Genomic DNA, 22,128 nt, shown 5'->3' on the forward strand with positions numbered 1-22,128 from the left:
GCTTTCATAAAAAATGGATAGGAATAAGACGTAAAAAAATATAATTACTAGAGTTACTTCCCACCATTATTTAAGTTTTCTTCAGCACTAATGTAGGAGTGAAATTGTAAATGTGTAGACTTACTAGTGGTTACTACCCACCAAAATTTATTCAAGTTATTCTGCTTGAGCAAGCAATTTACTTATCCACTCAATATCTCAATTTATTAGTTACTGCCAAAGCAAGATTATAGTATGATTTGTCTATTAACCATTCTTGATTTACCATTAACCAATGCAACTTATAATTATTTATGTAATTTTTCTAACTTGAGTTGGAGGGGCTAAGGTGTCGTGCAAAACAAAATTACATTATAACAAATTGAATTTTATTATTTTTATTACTTTTAGCTTTTTATTATTAATTGAGCCACTATTTAAATGTTTACACTACAACATCTCCACCATAGTCGGCTCTATATTACTTTTAACCTTTTATTATTTCTTTTTTAATGGAGCAAACATTTAAATGTTAAATGTTAAACATTTACACCTACACATCTACCCCTATATTGCAGAGAAATACAGAATAGGCCTAGAAGTCACCCACTCACTTGAAAACCCCAAGACGCAGGCCATAGTGAGCCCCTAGGGAACTTAAAAGAACATCATTAGACTTGACCCACACAAACTCAGAGTAAAGGAAACCTATAACAAGGTTCAATAGAAAATCCTGTACCTAAAAAGTGTTATCCCAAGATGTTGGAGTAGACAAGGTTACATGCATTCAGTGTAAGGTGGCGACAACGACTGCCTCCTCCTCTAGCTCTATAAAAGTTCTTAAAATTATGCAACACTGACTCTCTAGAGGCCTAGTTTCAGGCTCTGGTCCATGTATCAGTAACTCAAGAAAGCAACTATAACTATCATATTTCGAATTGAGATGGCTTGCATGTAATCCTAGAACACTGCCCCTGCATCCCTAGAGACAAGTGACCTTTTCTTATAAAAATACAAATAATAACGCCATAGATTTATATACTTTCCTCCATCTGCAAGCCCAACACCGTCAGATAGACAAGGGAATAATCCCACTAATAGCGAGGGAGGAGTCCCGACACAACATAAATTTTGAGTAGCGGCAATACCCTTCACAAGATACTAGCATTTGTGATGCATAGGGCAGCTAGCCAGACAACCCCCCCCCCAACAAAAAAAAAAAAAAAAATGTAGCAAGAGACTGTAGGGTGGTGGGTGCCCTCCCCAAACTCCATTTCCACATTATCATTCACCCTCATCGAGGGTTGGTCCTTGGATTTTATATCAATCGATTATTATTTTATTTTGAGTACTTATCTACTCTATTTTCAATGACTCTCTTTTATCTACACTTATATAAAGTTATTTCTATTCTTTAACGACGAGTGGAGTGTTTACTTCAGCTATTGATAAAATATCACAACATTTTAACATAGATATATTCCAAAACACTAACTACGACAATTGATGGAATAATCTTTTATTTTAAAAAAGAAATCACAATCTATAATTGTGAAACTAAAAATGAAATGCTTAAAAAAAAAAACCACCATGACTGAACTTAATACAAACATTTAATTATTCAAGTTCAATGAAAAGAAAAAAATGATTTGGATAAATGTATATAAACCTTTGAATACTAAAAACTATTTATTATTTACATCATTAAAACAAAACAAAAAATCAAAAAATCATGATGTTTAATAAGTATTCACATTGGTCTTAGTGGATGTTAATCATCATCATCATCATTTCCAGCCTAGACCCATCTTAACCCTGGATCTATCAAGTGTCAAGAGGGATCAAATATCTTGAGATACAAACCTCTTCTAAAGTGAAAAGAGATTTGATCCCTCTTAACACTTGATAGATCCAAAGTTAAGATGGATCTAGGCTGGTTTTTATATACACACATACCATATCTAGGTTGGATCCATCTCTCCCTCTCTCTCTCCTCTCTCTGTCTCTTCCTTCCTGCTCTACTCTCTCCCTCGTTCTCTACTTTTCTCTCTTTGTTGAAAATGCAACAAGATGATGGAGCTTAGTGAAAAGAAGTCGCCTTCACTAAGTGGGCCCGCAGGCTATTTTTGGTGCAAAGTCTATTTTTAGACATATGGATCATGGTCTATGAGTAGCAGGATGTTGTTTATGGATGATTGGTCATGTTGGTAAAAATAGATGGACTTCTATTTTTAGACATATGGGCGGAGTCTATTTTTAGACTGCCAGGCTAAAAATAGAACAGTCGAATATTATTAGCTCTTAATAATATTTGGCCTATAAACATTATCTTATCCTCTTGGAGCACTTCAGTTCGAGCTACGAATGTGGCACATGCAACTGCCAGAAGGAAATACGCTTTTCTTATGGGTTAGTTGAGCTATTGCATGATGGACTTTAGTTAGAACTCAAGTGATTGAGTTTGGTGGAGTTGATTGAGGAGTTGATGGAGTTGTGTTCAGTTTGACTTAGTTGAACTAGTTGTATTTAGTCTAACTGCAAATACACTAGTGATGAGTGATGTGAATTAATTATTAATTAATTCACTTATTATTAACTCATAAAGCAACTAAAGAATACATTAGTTAACTCAGTGCATGGACAGTTCAGTGGAAATAGGTGTTAGAGGTGGAGACTACTATCAATTGTGACTATAGCTGTGCATGAGATTTGCACAATCAATGATGGAGATTGCCAATGAGGATTGCATAGTACAAGCCAAGGAAAACGAGCTTGGATCATTCCAATTCTCACATTGGATTGCGCAGTAGAGGCAGGTAGACAACGGAGAAGATTTGAACCTGTGACTTGGTTCAGATCTGAGCTAGTTTGTGTGTAGCAGGTGGAGATAGTACTAAGTACTTGTGAGGAGTATTGTACTATGTATTGTTACATGTTCTCTATCATTATAATATACAGATAGTTGGGGGTTTTCAGCTGTATGCTTTCCCCATTACATACTGTGTTAATGTGCGGATGCGATTGATGTTTCATTGTTTTTAATTTCGCAAAATTGATGATCAACATAGAGGAGGTTATGTATTATGCATGCATTCTGCAAATAGTATATAATCAGGATAATCTCTGTGAGTAAGTGTTATATTATTCAAAATTTCTACACTCTTAAGTCCTCTCTCTCCCTTTCTCTCTGTAACACCCCTCAATGAAAAGCAAATATCTAATTTAATTTTACTGTCATGAATTGATAAGACTAGGGGTTGAATGGAAAGTCTAATGATAAAATTTAAATATTTAAAAATTAGTTTAATTTCATAAATAAGTTGGTTATGGAAGCCAAGGAAGTTACAGAAAAAAGTCACTAAGTGAAAGTTCATTTACTAGACAGTTAGAGGACAATTGCTCCCATCCCTAGAGATAAATTATCTCAGTTGGGAAAAGAGGCCAAGAAGGCATGAGAGAAAGCCTGAGGCATCTAGGAAGGGAGAGAAAGAAATTAGTCTCTTGTACAAGACATTGTCAAGGGAAGGCAAGACGCTGCCAGTAGGATATTCTTGAGTTGGTTGGAGCCAGTGGAATCACTAAGTCAGACATGTGAGTTTGTGAGTACCTGGGCTGGACTATCCAGTCTTGATGTCGTTGGACAAACCTGGTTAGGCCACTGTCAACAACTATTCTGGAAATGTAACTAGCACAGGGAGAGAATTGGCGAATATGACCATTCTCGTTGGTCGGGTGGAGTGTAATTCATTCCCGATGTATTTCCTCAAGCCCTAACTAGAACATATAAGTATTTTAATTTTTGTTTTTTGAGATATGAAAGTAATTTTTTGTAGTTGCAGAAGTATGGTTCCTTTATATAATCTATTTTTAACGACAAACATTGACTGAAAAGAAATGGTATAGTCTACCTGTATATGACTATGTAAAAGAATATGTTTTGTGTCAAACTGTGCGGACAATGGATATTTATAAAGTATTATTGTGATAATTATTACTGATGACTATATGGAACTGGTGAATTCCCTGACAGTTCGTCTTTAACAGATAAGTACTCTTATTGCTAAGTTCTAGAACATAACTGTGGGTCTATACTATTGTGTTTCAGAATAGAACTGTTATTCTAAATATCAAAAGTACATGGAAAACTTTGACTATTAGTAGTAACACATTATGATGATTTTATGAAGTTTCGGTAAGATAATGAAATGAGAATTTTGTTAAACATTTGTATAGGAAATAATAAAAAGAATAATGTGATAATATGGCTCAAGTCTGTTGGAAATATCTTGAGTTACAAATATTCTATAGAAACAGGTTAGATCCTATGTTTGGACCAAAAGTTCAATCGGGATCAGTCCCAATTTATAATTTAACATACACCTAAGTGGTATGCTAGGTAGACGGTAGACCCCTAGTAGGTAGTTAGGTCCCCCCACCCTTGTAGCACTAGTAATAATATCTTACCAAAGAAAATGCAATAGAAATCGAGAACCACATTAAGTATAATTTGTACCAAGCAGTATAAATGGGGAAATAAAGTGTTATGTGTCAACAAGAAGTGACTGTAACATGAAACTTTACAAAATTAATTGTACTCATGTTACCATAATAGGCTAAGAGAAAACAACCCAAAACAAGGAATTATTATTGAATAAGATTCATAAACATAAGAAGGTATGTTGAATACTTTTAGTACCTGAAAACCCATATATGTAAATATATATATACTATGATTATTTGTGAAAAGAAGTGATAGCCGGGTTTGCTAGAACAATAAACTGCCGAGAACAAATGGTGTCTTGTATGTGTTTAACTAGTGATATTAAAGAATTTATTCAATTAAAGAAAACACTGTGCACACAAAACAGGAAAAACTAAATAAGTGTTATATTCATATTTAAACAAAGGACATCATACATAAGAAAGAAACCTTGGGGAATTTCCAGCATTCACAGTTACCAATTAACTTAAACAATATCAAGAACAAGATCTGAAGGTGGGAGTCAACATCATTGGAGTATCTAGAGCTTGGTTTCCATTTTAAACATAGTATTATACAGTTTATGCGGCCACATTGCCAAACCCTAAGGAAACTTCAGTTGAACTATTAAGAAAAACAAGCAGAACGATCGTAGTTGAGAGCCCAACTATAATCTAGGTAGATAGGAAGAAACCCTCAAGAACTAAAGAGAATGATGGGTGTTAGTGTTGGAACCTGTGAACCTTAAAGGAAAAAAAAGGATTGTTGCCGCAATATTGCTCAAGCTGGAAAAGCTATGACATAACCGAACCTGAAAGCTAATTCCAGATAGAAAATAATTAGTGACTGCTCTATCAACAACAAATCTAAGGGTCAAATGTAATTACCTGTAATGAGTGCAACATAGTCAAGCTTCTAGACTTGAAAGGCATGGTGAATCCAAGGATTTAATTAAGGAGATATTATAGCAAAAGGAAAAGGGTTCCTGGAACAAATATTTCAATATCACATAACAAAAAAGCATTTAATTCATTAAAATTGGTAACCACAGCCATACATTTTCAATGAATTTTCTAAACTTGAATCTTGGAGGACAGTTCTTCATTCCAAACCCTTAGTTCAAAATATTTATAACATTGAATGAAAAGCTCTAATGAGTGGAAGCTCGGAATTATAATTTTATCTAAGGGTCGATTTGAAACAACCCACGACAAGAACTTGCAAGGAAACAAGAATAAGAATTAACTGAAACCAAAAAAAGAGACCTTGTTACCAAGCAGGTAGGTGCTAGAGAATGGAACAATTAATAATGTTACCTGCAAACTAATTAAACAACATCGTTGTGCTCAAAAAATGTGTTAGTGAAGCTTCCTTGTAGGTGTTAGTCCAGATTTGTGTTCAGGGCTATAAACAAGGAAAATCAAAACACATCAGCTACTAACTTAAAAGAATTTGGGGACAAAAAAAAAGAGACTACCCAATAAAGGATGGTGGTGTTACCTGGTAAAGGAAGAAACTCTGGTGGGCTTGGTAAAACGAATTGAAAATAGTTAGGGTTTGGTTCGAAATTGTATATCTCATCCTCTAAGAGCGAAAGACGCAAATGCGTCGACATTGTGGTGAGGGGGAAGGATGGTTGGTTACCCCTAACCATATGATACACGTTATAGTCGTTTTCGATTTAAACCCTTAGGAATCATTGACGATAATAAAGACATCTATCAAAGGTGAATTGCACCACCATTCCCATTCTTGTGCATTGCATATGGGAATTCGAGAAAATTCCTCAATAGTCGTTAGTGAAGCTAACCATTCGCACCGATTAATCACAAGAAAATTATGACATTTAGATACAATTCCATGTTAGGTCATACAAAGGTATAAACATATAGGAATGTGTTGGACAAATTGATTCCCAATTGATCTCTCATAAAATCCCTTACGATATTGAAAGTTTACCCAAGGTCAGATTAGGAATAAATTGCGCAAGATTATATAGGACATGTGTCTTTATAGGAGGCTGGAGGGTGACAACACAACAATAATAAACATCACAATTATATATATACTTAGTACAAAGTTCGTGCAATGTAAAATCATAGGGTGTTAATTCACAGTTTAAGTTACATAGTAAATGTAAATGAATCTTTCCATGACTATATGGTAAATTATATACGTAAGTCTAGCTATAATTTGAAAAAATTAAGGTGGATGTTACAAGTCGTATCAAAGTTGAAGGGTTCAACACTGTGGCCTACTTATGGGAAAATAGTAACAAGACCATGTGGTGTTCCATAGTGATGGAGAATTGGAAATATGACAACTCTACCTACATGAACAAATTTCACACTCTTTCCTAAATCAAATCCTGAAATATGGGTACAACGGGGTATAACAAACATAGAAAAAAAACTTGCGTTGTTTTAGACAAAGCAACAGATTTGAGGACAATAACTACTAATTGAGTGTTGGCAAAGACGAATCTTGTCTTAGGTACATTAGAATTAACTTTATTACATAAGGTACCAACAAGATTATTGATGGAATACCTTACTTACAAGAACTGATGGGTTAGATGATAAGAGAGAAAACAATTGTTGGATGACTTAACCATTAGAAAACGTTAAAAAGTAACCATATCTGGTAACTATGGGATAGTGTATAGAGAATAATTTTATGATTTATATGATAGGAAAGGGGATTGAAAACCCTGTAATATCTAAGCAAAGGATGTGGTGCATTGGTAAAACCAAGGAAGTAGCCTCAACATGCTTAATGTTAATTGTTGTCAAAGATTGATTGAGGATATAAAATACTTACACCTACAAAATACATGTATGAACACAAGTCAATTGGAGTTGCCTTGGGTAATAGGTGGTAGTGGATGGAATAATTTTCATCAAACTAAGCATTAGCAAGTGATATGGCAGACATTAGTCGTGGTGACAATAAAAGAATAAAACCTATATATTAGTGGTATAACTCAGATATAAACAATTCTAATATAGTAATAACCAATTGGTATAGATTTCATGACAGATGAAAACAAACATATAAGAGAATTAATGAACTTCCTTATTGGAAAGTATTTTCATGAACAAAAAAAAGCCACAAAAAGAAAAGTTACAACAATAGAATAATTAGCACAAATCATAACATGAGAGATTGCAAAAGTCAAGAAATTGAGAATTGCAATAGATAGCTAGATAAAATACTTGTTTAAAACCAGCACAATAGAAGTACATTGTGATAAAATGTCATAATAATTTGAGATGGAAATGAGACTAGTATCTGAAATGGTGCAGTAAATGGCATATATGAGACTTGTAGGCTGAAAGTGACATGACAATAGTACCTGGTTACTCCAAGACATCAAATAAGCACAAAAGCATATCGAAATAGTGTTGCTGATAACCGAAAGGATATCAACTTCACAACAAATTTAGTAAGTAAATAAAGAGCAATTTAATTTCCTGTACCTAACGAAAGTAGGGGGGAAAACTCAAAATGATGTGAGATACAAACTTGTAATACTAAATCATGGGAATGATTCATTAATTGTTTTATTGTATAATTGCCTCGCCAAAAGGAAAAAGAAAAAAAGAAGAAGCCAATATATATACATGGGGTGCACACAACAAGGAATGTGCATGTTAATATTTTAAGAAGGATGTTGTCTTAACATGAAGCACTGATAGTAAACATAGGTATGATGTGATAGAAAATAGGCAGAGAGTTAAGGAATAAAAAAAATAATAAAATAATACTAAAGCCATGGTGAAGAAAATGCTGGTGTCTTATACATGTTGTCATATGATGTGTTAACATGGAAAGTGCATTGTGCCACTAATCAATGGTACCACAGATAAGTACCTTAAAGAACTTCAAATGATTTTATAGACACAAATGAAGTCTCAATAAATAGTTGATTAGAATGAATATATATGCTTACAAATAATTATGTAAAGACGACCACAATAACATAGTGTGCTACTACAATTGACAATCATGGGGATGTAAAAAAAGGGGAAATCCCCCATAATTGATTGCACTCCAACAACAAGGAGGGAGCACATGTGACCTTCAGGCACCATGACCAATAAGTTGCAGAATAGAGAGGGATGCAAACCTCAAGAAAAGAGTTGAGGAAACTACGAGATGAGGCATATCAGAAAGATGTGATGCCTTAATGATCTATTGGGAGAGATCATAAGGAAAAGGATACAATAAAGAAAACCGACTAAGGGATAAAACCCTAATTTTTTCATGAAACCACCAACGGATATGTAACATGGACATGATTGGGTCCACTTGAACGAAGGACAAGATAAATATTCATTGTGAAAGGGGTAGGTTGAAGTAATTGTGATAGCACATTTTATATCATGGCACCTCAGGAACAAATCATTGGTTGCAAATCATTATGAGAACAAGGTAAGGAGACCTTTCTTGCGACAATAACAAATATGATTACTGTGTAAGGGTATAATAAGAGAACCAAATATTCTCAGGCTAGAATAAAATTACTGTCTATTAATATTCCACTAGACCTTACATGTTAAACATATTGAAATAATTTGTTGTTGAATGAAGCAGATAATAGGTCATGTTCTGATATATAAGGAAAGAACTATATTATAGTAACAATATGCATACGAATACAAAACGGATAGATCCCATGGTTGTACTCATAAACATAATTGTGTATAATTTACATTAATAACCTGTAACATAGGATGACAATGGGGCCCAAAATTGAAAGAATACTGCAATAAGGACCTTTGGCTAGTGCCAAGGATTACAATAAAGCAACTCAAGAAGAGCATAATTAAGTTTACTTAGATGAAGTAGAAAATAATATTGCCATCTTGAAATGGCGGAAAAGGGGAGTCATCTAACTCATGCATGATCAATGCATATGTAACATTTGAATTAAGTAGTGCTATTTAATACAATCTATCATAAAAGACAAAGAACAACAAATGGTTTTTGAAAATCTTAATACCCCTATACGAACTGTGTAACTAATGATATGAAATTACAATGAAACCAAATGATGGAGGCTTTGGAAATTGGCTTAGTCATTGGGTAAGTAAAAGGATTAACGTTTTTTGTTAATAAGCTACAATGATGTTGCTAATTTTATTGACTGCGGGTTGCTAGCTCATGTAGAGTTGTGATACATTCTTGTGACCCATGCTGGGTATGTCAATAACAATTGGTGTGTCTATAATAAGGTCTGAATTATATTTTTATATGTTCTTATATGATGATTGATGGAAACTAATGACCACCATAATGACCGTGGAATAGGGGACAGACTATTCTTGGTCGAACATCCGTGCATTTTTTAATCAGAGAAATATTATACTACAGAAGCAAGAAATCACCAAGATTAGAGTGTTGTGGAAGCACCTTATCCGAAAGAAGTTTCTTGGGAAGATGAGGAAGTTATGTGCAAAACTTATTCCAACCTACTTTGAAGGTCAGAAACATCGAAAATCATTTTTCACTTGAGGGGGGGAATATGTAACACCCCTCAGTGAAAATTAAATATGTAATTTAATTTTCCTGCCATGACTTGATAAGACTAGGGGTTGAATGGAAAGTCTAATGATAAAATTTAAATATTTAAATATTACTTTAATTTCATAAATAAGTTGGTTATGGAAACCAAGGAAGTTACTGGAAAAAGTCACTAAGTGAAATTTCATTTACCAGATAGTTAGAGGAAAATTGCTCCAATCCCGATAGATAAATTATCTCAGTTGGTAAAAGTGGCCAAGAAGGCGTGAGAGAAAGCCTGAGGCAACTAGGAAGGGAGACAAATAAATTAGTCTCTTGTATAGGACATTGTAAAGGGAAGGAAGGACACTACTAGCATGGTATTCTTGAGCTGGTTGAAGCCAGTGGAATCCTAAGTTAGACATGTGAGTCTATGAGTACCTGGGATGGACTGTATAGTCTTGATGTTGTTGGACAAACCTGGTTAGGTCATTGTCAACAACTGTTTTGGAAATGCAACTGACACAAGGGGAGAATTTGTGAAAATGACAATTCTCATTGGTTGGGTGGAGTGAACTTCATTCTCGATGTATTTCCTGGCAAGCCCTAACTGGAACAAATAATTATTTTGATTTTTGTTTTTGAGATATGAAAGTAATTTTTGTAGTTGCACAAGTATGGTTCCTTTGCATAATTTGTTTTGAGTGATAAACATTGACTGGTTGAAAGGAAATGATATAGTCTTCCTGTATATGACTATGTAAAAGAATATGTTTTGTGTCAGACTGTGTGGAAAATGGATATTTATAAAATATTATTGCGATAATTAGTATTATTGACTATATGGAACCGTTGAATTCCCTCACAGTTGGAATTTAACATGTAAGTACTCCTATTGTTAAGTTTCTAGAATCGAACTGTGGGTCTATACTCTTGTGTTCCATAACAGAACTGTTATTTTAAATAGAAAAAGTGCATGGAAAACTTTGATTGTTGGCAATAACCTATTATGATGATTTTCTGAAGTTTTGGCAAGATAATGAAATGAGAATGTTGTTAAAGATTTGTATAGGAAATAATAAAAAGAATAATGTGATAATATGGCTTGAGTCCATTGAAAATATCCTTAGTTACAGATATTATATAGAAACATGTTAGATCCTCTAATTGGACCAGAAGTTCAATCGGGATCAGTTCTGATTTCTGATTTAACATACACCTAAGTGTTGTGTTAGGTGAATGGTAGACCCCAGTAGCTATTCAGGTCCCACTGCCCTTGTAACACTAGTAATAATATATTACTAAAAAAATTCGATAGAAACCAAGAACTGCATTAAGTATAATTTGTACCAAGCAATAATTAAATGGATGAACAAAGTGTTATGTGTCAAGAAGAAGTGATTGTAACATGAAACTTTAAAAAATTAATTTTACCCAGGTTACCACAATAGGCTAAGAGAAAACAACCCAAAACAAGGAATTATTCTTGAATAATATTCATAAACATAAGGAGGTATGTTTAAGACTTGTATATATATATATAAAAGTGATAACAGGGTTTGTTAGAACAATAAACTGTTGAGAACAAATAGTGCATTGTATGTGCTTAACTAGCGAGATTATTCACCATTTTGGAAAACAAGAATATATTTAATTAAAGAAAGCACAGTGCATGCAAAATAGGAAAAAATGAACAAGAGTTATATTCATATTTAAATAGAGGACATCATACATAAGAAAGAACCTTTGGGAATTTATGGAATTCACAGTTACCAATTAACTTAGACAATGTTGAGAACGAGTGTTGAAGGCAGAAGTCAGCATCATTGGAGTATCTAGAGCTTGGTTTCCATTTTAAACATAGTATATTATAGTTTATGCGGCCACATGGCTAAACCCTAAGGAAACTTCTGTTGAACTATTAAGAAAAACAAGGAGAACGACCGTAGTCGAGAGCCCGACTATAATCCATGCAGATAGGAAAATACCTTCAAGAACCTGAAGAGAACGATGGGTGCCAGTGTTGGAACTTGTGAACCTTGAAGATTTTTTTATTTATTTTTATTTATTTTTTATTTTATTTTATTTATATTTATTTATTTATTATTATTTTTATTTATTTATTATTATTATTATTTATTATTTATTTATTTATTTATTTATTTTTAATTTTTTAATTTTTTTAAATTTTTTTATTTTTATTTTATTTTATTTATTTATTTATTATTATTATTATTATTATTATTATTTTTTTTTTTTTTTTTTTTCGCAAAATTGATGAAGCTGGAAAAGTTATGACAGAACCGAACTTGAAAGCCAATTCCAGATAGAAAATAATTAGTGACTACTATATCAACAACAAATCAATATATAAGAACAATGAACCAAGGGTCGAATGTAATTACCTGTAATGAGCTCAACATAATCACCCTTCCAGACCTGAAAGGCATAGTGAATCCAAGGCTTTAATTAAGTAGATCTTACAACAAAAGGAAAAGGGTTCTTGGAACAAATCTTTCAATAATGCATAATAAAAAAGCATTTAATTCATTAAAAATTGGTAACCATATCCATACATTTTCAACGAATTTGCTAAACTTGAATCTTGGAGGATGATTCTTTATTCCAAACCCTCAGTTAAAAATATTTATAACATTGAATGAAAAGCTCTAACGAGCATAAGCTCGAAATTATAATTTTATCTAAGGGTTGAACCAAAACGGCTTGCAGGAACTTGTAAGGAAATAAGAATAAGAATTAACTGAAACAAAAAAAAAAAGAGACCTTGTTATTGAGCAAGTAGGTTCTAGTGGATGGAAAAATTAATAATGTTACCTACAAACCAAATCAAGAACATCGTTGTGCACATAAAATGAGATAGTGAAGCTTCCTTACAGGTGTTAGTCCAAATTTGTGTTTAGGGTTGTAAAGAAGGAAAATAAAAACACATCAGCTACTAACATAAAAGAATTTGGGGACAAAATAAAAGGTCCTCCCAACAAAGGATGGTGATATTACCTAGTAAAGGAAGAAACTCTGGCGGGCTTGGTAAAACGAATTGAAAACAGTAAGGAAGAAACTCTGGCGAGCTTGGTAAAATGAATTGAAACCAGTTAGGGTTTTGTTTGGAATTACAGAGCTCATCCTCTAAGAGTAAAAGATGCAAATGCGTCAATGTTGTGGCAGGGGGGAAGGATGGTTGGTTACCCCTAACTGGTTGGTACATATGATAGTCATTCGATGAAAACCCTCATGAATCAACGACGATAATGAAGACATTTATCGAAGGCAAATTGTACCACCAACCCCATTCTCGTGCATGACAGATGGGAATTCGAGAAAATTCCTCAAGCTTAGGTTATAGCCATCGATGAAGCTAATCAATTTGCATTGATCACTCACAAGAAAATTCTAACATTTAGATACAAGTCCATATTAGGGCATAACAAGGTATAAACATATAGGAATGTGTTGGACAAATTGATTCCCAGTTGATCTCTCATAAAATCCCTTACGATGTTGAATGTTAACCCAAGTTATGATTAGGAATAAATTACGTAGGATTCTATAGGACCTGTGTCTTTATATGAGGTTGGTGGGTGACATTACAATGATAGTGAACATCAAAATTATATATATACTTAGTACAAAGTTTGTGCAATGTAAAACCATAGGGTGTTAATTCCCAATTTAAGTTACATAGAAAATGTAAATGAATATTTCCTTGACTATAATGGTAAATTATATACGTAATCTAACTATAATTTGAAAAAAATAAGGTGGATGTTACACTCTCCCACCTTCCTATGTCTCTCCCCCCCATCTCTCTCTCTCTCTACCATCCAACGCTGTCATTATCTCCCTCCCTCTCTCCTTCTCTCTCCCCCTTTCTCCCCCCTCCATCTCTATGCTTCCCTCTCTCTCCTCTCCTTTTCTTTGTCTTCCCTCCTCTCTTCTCTCCCTCTCTCCCCTGTCACTCCCTCTCTCTCTAACTCTATCTCTATATGTCTTTGTTCTTCCATCCCTTTCTCTCTCCCTCCAACTCTATCTCTCTTTCCCTCCCTCTCCCCCTCCAACTCCATCTCTCTTTCCCTCCCTCTCCCCTCTCACTCCCCTCCTCTCTCTATGCATTCTTCTCTCTCCCTCTCTCTTACACTTCCTTCCCTTCCCCGACGCTTCCCTCACTCATTCCTCCCTTCGATTCTAACGAAGTTGGCTCTGTGACTACTAGTGTTGCTCAGGCTAGCTGTAGCAGAACCACTTTTCCATCGGCTCGACCATACTATCAGCTATAGTTGATTACATCCCATTTTCATGAGCCAATAAAAATTTTCTATAATCCTTTCAGCGATTGTTTTACTAATTTTTTTCTCTGTCTATGAGGTTTTCAAAGTGAAGCTAGGGTTTACACCGACCTCCATACATTTTTCTGGAGAGCTTCAACAGATGCAAAGTCTACAGTGACAGGTTTAGCCTAGAGGGTCTCCGCTTGGTAATAACTTCTTTGAACTACATTGTTTGTAATTTATCTCCTACTTCCCTCTTATTACTATGCGGTGAATCTAATTCATGAGGGTTTTGATAGGTCAAAGAAGAAAATGGCGATTGTAGGGGATCTTTTAGGTAAATGTTCTCCTGTCAATGTCCTTCCTCTTTTATTTGTCAATATGAATATCTTGTTAGCATTGTTTTAACCCAAATTTATTTGTTGCATCTAGACATTGCAGGTAATTAAAACTTTGTGACGACTGTCATAATCGTTTCTGACTTTGCATGTTCAACTCTAGGTTCTTCTTTTAACTATATGTTTTCCTTTGTTGCTTCCTAGGTACCATATGCTCATACCCACAAGGGTTTGATAATACTGCCTTTTGCCCGTTGGGGTTTCATCTTATCTAAAATAGGGTTAGATATTCTTCATGGTAAATATATGGCGCTAAAGCCCTTGGTTTACAGGCTTTTCTGTATCTCCCATTCAAGCATCAACGCAAATGCATTCCTGGTTCTTATTTAATGTTATGACATTTTTTTGCAAACCCTCAACAATTGTTGGGGTTTCTTGTTGTTATCACCTAGAAATTTCCCTGGATGTGGAAGGGAATAATAGAGGTAACCTCAAACCGCTTTGAGGTTGAAAGTTGGCCCTTCAACCTAGAGAGGGATCTCTCCCTAAAACTTAGCTACCCAAGTTCACAGTGGTAGAGGGTTTGCATTAAGTCCTATGGCCAAATTTATTTGATAAAAACTGAGATTGGTTGGATTGTAGGAAAATTTCACCATTGGGCATGGATTCTAACCCAATCACACATATATAATCATAGATTAAGTGGGAAAACATCACAAAAGTGAGATAGTAACAATTCATTTGACAATTTTAAGGAAATTTTGAGGATAATGGAGGAAATCAGTATGATCTATATGTGAAAAACAAGTATTAAATATCTGAAACATAAAGAAAATGGAGCACAACAATATGAATTCCAATTTCAACCACTTAGCATTCAGACATTGAAGAAAATATTACACCAAGAAACCTACATGGAATTACAACACAATAATTTCTGCAAACTGCTCACATAATTTGCTTTATTATAGTCTGATCACACAATACATAAAAAGGCTACTTTAAAATGAGTTCCAACCCTTTTTCCTTCTTCATAAATTGCTTATATAGAGAGTACAATAGATAAAACAATTTTCTGGCTTATCCTTAATCACAATCTGCTAAAAATAAAAGAGATAAAGCGTATCTCTCAAATACATGCATATAGAAAACTTCTTAATCCTATCTGCATCTAAAGGTCATGTTTTTTCTAGAGCCATGGTTGGAGATGAGGATCAACAAGTCGAATTTGATGAGGTGGCATCCAAGTCAACAACTGTCCATGAGATTTTTCCTCCCAAATTCCTAAAAAATATGGTCCAGTGATCCCTTCGAAACTCCAAAACGATGATAGCTGTTAGAAAAAAGAGAGAGTTTTTTTTTTAAATGGTTCTGTTATGGACAAAAATTTCTTTCGGCTTTGAAAAATTTGTTCTCATTTGTTCGAGATTTGATTTTGAAAATAGCTACTAAAACAGGATTGCAAAATCCTGAAAAACAACCTTCAAATATCTCTTCGAATATTTCAAATTGTAATATTTGTTAGAAAACCAAGAGAGGTTTTTTAAAATGGGTCCATTGTGGACAAAAAGATCATTCAGATTTGGAAAATTTGTTTCTATATATTTGGAAACCGCTCCCGAATTTACTGCCTTTTACAGGAAAAATAGTATAAAAAATAGAGTTTTTGTCAAGTAAAAACAAATATGTTTTGACACCTTTTCTCTTTGATTGTTGAGCTTGTGTCATAACTTCCACCGTCCAGAAACACAAGCAACAAAGATGGGAGTGGGATTTGATTACAAGAATGTGGGATAACAATTGTTTTACTTTGGCGGATAAAACAATACAAATGATTAACTTTGCACAACTTTTAACTCATGGTAATATAAGTACTTCCACCATCCGGAAACACTTGAGATTAAACATGCTATTCCATTGGTGCATTTATTTGGTCATGAAAAAGTTTGAATTTTGTGTTTGGAGCTAATTTTCTAGCTGTTAAAGTTTAATTGATTGTTTTCAGAAATTCGTGTTGCTACTTTGGTTGTCAGTGCAATTTTAAATTTTCAAAACTGTAATAACACTGACACTATTGTTGTCAGCGTAATTTTTTTTAATTTTCAAACACACAATAATGTTGACACTCCCATTGTCAGCGTCTTAACACTGTTTTTTACAAATCCATGCTAACACTCCCGTTGTCAGCGATTTTAAAAATTTTCAAGCTAAACAATGTGATAACAACTCACTTCACGAGGATGTTTTCAATCATGGATGGCAGCAAGAACCCCATAGACCAGAGGTTTGATCCATTGGGCTGATCCCAACTCAACAACTACAACTTGCAACCTACACTTATTCTGTAATTGAAAACCACACACTGCTTACTGCAAAATGAAATTGAGAAACTGACTGCTGAAAAACCAAACTAAAATTCATGCTTGCCCCAACAAGCTTATTGCACACAATCCTACCTTAACCTGCTAAATAACTGTCAGATCAAGTGACACAAAAATGCCAATATATCCAATCAAGTAGTTGCTCAAATAATGTAGCTTCTTGATTGTGCTCTTTTCCTTGCTCCACATCAGTATATTTTCCTTTCTTAATCTTAGCTTTAGCGGGCATAAATCCATCACTCTTTACTTTACTGCATTCTTGCAACTTATTTAAAAAGTTGAAAACAAATTCATTATTGATAAAATGTGAAAAATTGGGTCTACTTAATGATTCTAAAAAGACTACAAAAGGATCCTCAAATGCTTGCAAACTAATCTCACAACAATGTAAAAGACTATCACTTTGATGTGTAATCCCTTCGACTGCATATTTGCTTCCATGCATCTCAATCTGATGGTTGTCATAACGAGGCTGAAAATCTTCATATGATAGTTGCAATGGAATACTTTCTGATAAAGAAAATATCTTTGGTTGCTTTTGAGAATTAGCATCCTTACAATCATCATTTTCAAAATCCTTGTAAGTTAATGGCTGCAAATCTGAACTGATAAAACTTTCCATATACAAAGCCACGAGATCATGAAAAACATGAAAATCTTCCTGCTGATCTATAATGTTGTTAGTTTGTTCCAGTAAAACTATGTGATTTTGCATCGGTTCAAGTTCCTCTTCTTCATTTATGATTTTAAATTTCTCTTTTAGCAACTTGAATGAAGAAAAGCAAAAAGGCAAAGAGTTACCCTCAACTAATTGATCACTCTCTTTATGTCCAATGTTGTAACTGTGATATATAGGTTGAGTGCTTTCATTAGACTGTTGAAAATGAACATTTTTTGATGAAGGAAATATAGTTGGTTGTTCATGAAAGTCATCATCATAATAATCATCATATTCATCATATATAGGAAAATCAAAATTTGAAGCGACAACTTGCTTTTCAACAAGCTTATTATTGCTCTCTGCAAAAACATCATCATTGAGACTTTCAAGAAAATGTATGATATTATCAATCCTATGCTCATAATGAAATGGATCAGGATTCAAAACAAATCTCTTTTGAACATTCTCATTCTCTTGTTCATCTGCATCTGTAACTTCATCCAGGATCTGTTTTGGAGTTTCTCACATGCTTGAATATTCTCATCTATTTCCTGAGCATCAATAAAATTTTGTTGTAAGGTCACAAATATGCTATTCATTAGAAGGTAAGAAAAATATGAATGAAAGGTTGTTGCATAACGCAACATGGCAGCAACTTGAGGAGGTTGAATGTTTCTAGGCATCTTGTGATAAAGACTGAAAATTTTCCTATTGAACATAGAGACAGTTTCATCCCTTTGTTTCTCTATGACACGAAACTCTGAAAAATGTTGATCCTTGGATTTCCTCTCGCCCCAAAATTTTAGAAAAATATCACTCAGTTCCTCCCATGAATCGACTAATTCATCCTCTAAATGTCTACACCATTATTTAGCATCCCATTGTAATGATTGAGAAAAAGTTCTCAAGTAAACATCATCATGCTCAACTTCAAAAAGGTCTATAAAATGCTCGAAGGCTTGAATGTATTTTTCAGTTGCAAAGTTGTCAGGTTCCCCATCAAACTTGGGAAGGTATTTGTAATGTTTTAGAGGAAAATCATGGAAGGTATTTGGAAATCTTAAGGGCTTATATCTCTCTTGAATCTTGGAAGGTATAAGATTAGATACAGGAGGTGTAATATCAACCTTGATCACATGAGGCTCACAAGATTGGTCATGGAAATCATATGGCTTGGATGAAAAAACTTGGTCAAGATCAACAATGCAAGAAGAAGGTATATCTACAATTTTTAAAGAAGGATATACAAGTGTAGATCTATGGTTTGCATTCAAATACAATAAGCAATGGAAAATTATTTTGATATGCTCGGGAAAGGACAAGAAGTAGTTGAAAAAAAATAATATTACATCTTGGATAAAACTCAAACTATGATACCTGATTTTCCCATATTGTCCTTTCATGTCTCTGTCAATAAGGATCGTCCTCTAGTGGAGTCTTTGAATTTGATTTGAAGCTTTATTGGAATCACCAGTTGAATGATGCACAACTTGCTTATTTTTGAAAATTGCTCACCATCAGTAGTCAGATTTGGATCTTGTCATTCTCATAGGGAAAATTTCACCTTCGCTCCCTCACAATGATGTCAAAATGTTATCACTCAGAAATTTCCCTGGCTATGGAAGGAAATAACCGAGGTAACCTCAAACCGCTTTAAGGTTGAAAGCTTTCCCTTCAACCTGGAGAGGGATCTCTCCCTAAAACTTAGCTACACAAGGTCATAGTGGTAGAGGGTTTGCAATAAGTCCTATGGCTAAATTATTTAAGACAAACTGAGATTGGTTGGATTGTAGGAGAATTTCACCACTGGGCATGGATTATGACTCAATCACACTTATATAATCACATGTTTAATGATAAAACATCACAAAAGTGAGATAGTATCAATTCCTTTGACAATTTTCAGGAAATTTGGAGGATAATGGAGGAAATCAGTGTGATTTATATGTGAAAAACAAGTATTAAATATCTGAAACATAAAGAAAATGGAGTGCAACAATATGAGTTCTAATTTCAACCACTTAGCATTCAAACATTAAAGAAAATATTACACCAAGAAACAGACATGGAATTACAACATAAGAATTTATGCAAATTGCTCACATAAACTGCTTTATTATAGTTTGATCACACAATACATAAAAAGGCTACTTTCAAATAAGTTCCAACCCTTTTTCCTTCTTCAAAAATTGTTTATATAGAGAGTACAATAGATAAAACAATTTTCTAGCTTATCCTTAATTACAATCTGCTAAAAATAAAAGAGATAAAGTGTATCTCTCAAATACATGCATATAGAAAACTTCCTAATCCTATTTGCATCTAAATATCATGTTTTTTTTGGATTCATGACTGGAGATAAGGATCAACAATTTGAATTTGATGAGGTGGCATCCAAGTCAACAACTATCCATGAGCTTTTTCCTCCCGAATTCCTAAAAAAATGGGTCCAGTGATCCCTTCAAATCTCCAAAATGATGATAGTTGTTAGACAACCAAGAGAGTTTTTTTTCAAATGGGTCCATTATGGACAAAAACCTCTTTCAGTTTTGAAAATTCCGTTCTCATTTGTTTGGGATCTGATTTTGAAACAATTACTAAAACAGGATTGCAAAATCCTGAAAAACAACCTTCAAATATCCCTTCAAATATTTCAAACCGTAACAACTGTTAGAAAATTGAGAGAGTTTTTTTAAAATGGGTCTGTTGTGGACAAAAAAATCCTTCATATTTGGAAAATTTGTTTCCAGATATTCGGAAACCACTCCCAAATTTACTACCTTTTACATGAAAAACAGTCTAAGAAACGAAGTTTTTGTCAAGTACAAATATGTTTTGACACTTATTCTCTTTGACTGCTAATCTTGTGTCATAAATTCACCATCTTAAACACATACAACATATATGGGAGTGGTATTTGATTACAAGAATGTGGGATAACAATTGTTTTACTTCAGCGGATAAAACAATACAAATGATTAACTCAAGAAAACTTTTAACTCGTGGTAATATAAGTACATCCACCACCCGGAAACACTTGAGAGTAAACATGCTATTCCATCGGTGCATTTCTTTGGTCATGAAAAAGTTTGATTTTTTCATTTGGCATTGATTTTCTAGGTGTTAGAGTTTAATTGTCTGTCTTAAAAAATTCACGCTGCTACTCTGGTTATCAGCGCAATTTTAAATTTTCAAAACTGCAATAACGTTGACACTGCTGTTGTCAATGAATTTTTTATTTTATTTTCAAACACAAAATAACGCTGACACTCCCGTTGTTAGTGTTTTAACACTATTTTTTACAAATGCGTGCTGACACTCTTATTGTCAACGCTTTAAAAAAATTTGAGACTAAATAATGTGATAACACTTGTCATGGATAGTATTATTAGTCAAAGCCTTTGTTTTGTAAAAGAATTTTAAATTTTCCAAAATTTGTCAGTTAAGCTGTGTTAGAACACTTTCAACACATCAATGCTTTTATTTCTCAAGAATTGGATTGTTGTATATAATTTATATTGTTATTTGTTGGAGGATTCACAGTATGCGTGCACATTGTTTATTATAATATTGTTGTAATGTTGGTATGAATGGAGGTTAAGGATCCAATCTATTTAATACTTGTAGAAGTACTCTAGTTTTGTTTTTGTTTTAATATTTCTCTTCTTAAGGTATTAATGATGTATTATATCGGTTCCTGCTTAATTCTTGAAATGGATATTTAGTTGTTGTGTATACTATATTTATTGTAAAGTAATTTTTTTCTTTTTCTTTTTCTGAAAAACAACAACGGTTCACACAATATTTAGGTACATTTGTTGTAGAATTATTTCAGATTTCCCTTATGGGGAACCAAGGACAGTTTTCTCGCTGCTAATAAATTAGTTTGGCCTAGAAACTAATCCAAACTCCCTTTCACGGTTCATACACCTTCACATTTAGCAATTACCCACTTTTGTCTTTTATTTCCTTAAGACAATATGCACTCTGAGTTATCATTCTGGGCCATAATCCACACCATACTTGTGAACATAGTAAGTTTAACATACTCTCAACCAAAAATAATTTTCCTTCCGAACAATGTAAACATAATTCCAGATACACCTTCCATTTTCCAATCTTTAATCTTTAATTAGACAACAACCCGCACATATGTTTCTTACAAAATTTCTAGTTCAAGTCTTTACTCACATTTATTAAATTTATTACCAGTACTTCAGAGGGTAAGCGGGATCTGGACTCCCTTTGGGACCTGTCAATTGCCCCTTTTTTGTGCTGAGGTACAAACAATTACAAAAATCTGGACTGTTCCATTAACAAACTTTTGTGTATTCGACTGTAATTAACTAGTTTAATTACTAACCTGTTATATCATTAACATCAGTAACACCATATAACTTTCCCTTTATTATACAATAATAAAATCAATACTTCTATCAACATTTATCACAATTACAAAATTATTCTATAGAAATATATGTTACTTCTTTATCATCAT

Source organism: Pinus tabuliformis, chromosome 3_2 (genome assembly GCF_031772625.1).
Source record: "Pinus tabuliformis cultivar Carrire ecotype Pingquan chromosome 3_2, CPIR1, whole genome shotgun sequence".
NCBI classification, from domain to species: domain Eukaryota; kingdom Viridiplantae; phylum Streptophyta; class Pinopsida; order Pinales; family Pinaceae; genus Pinus; species Pinus tabuliformis.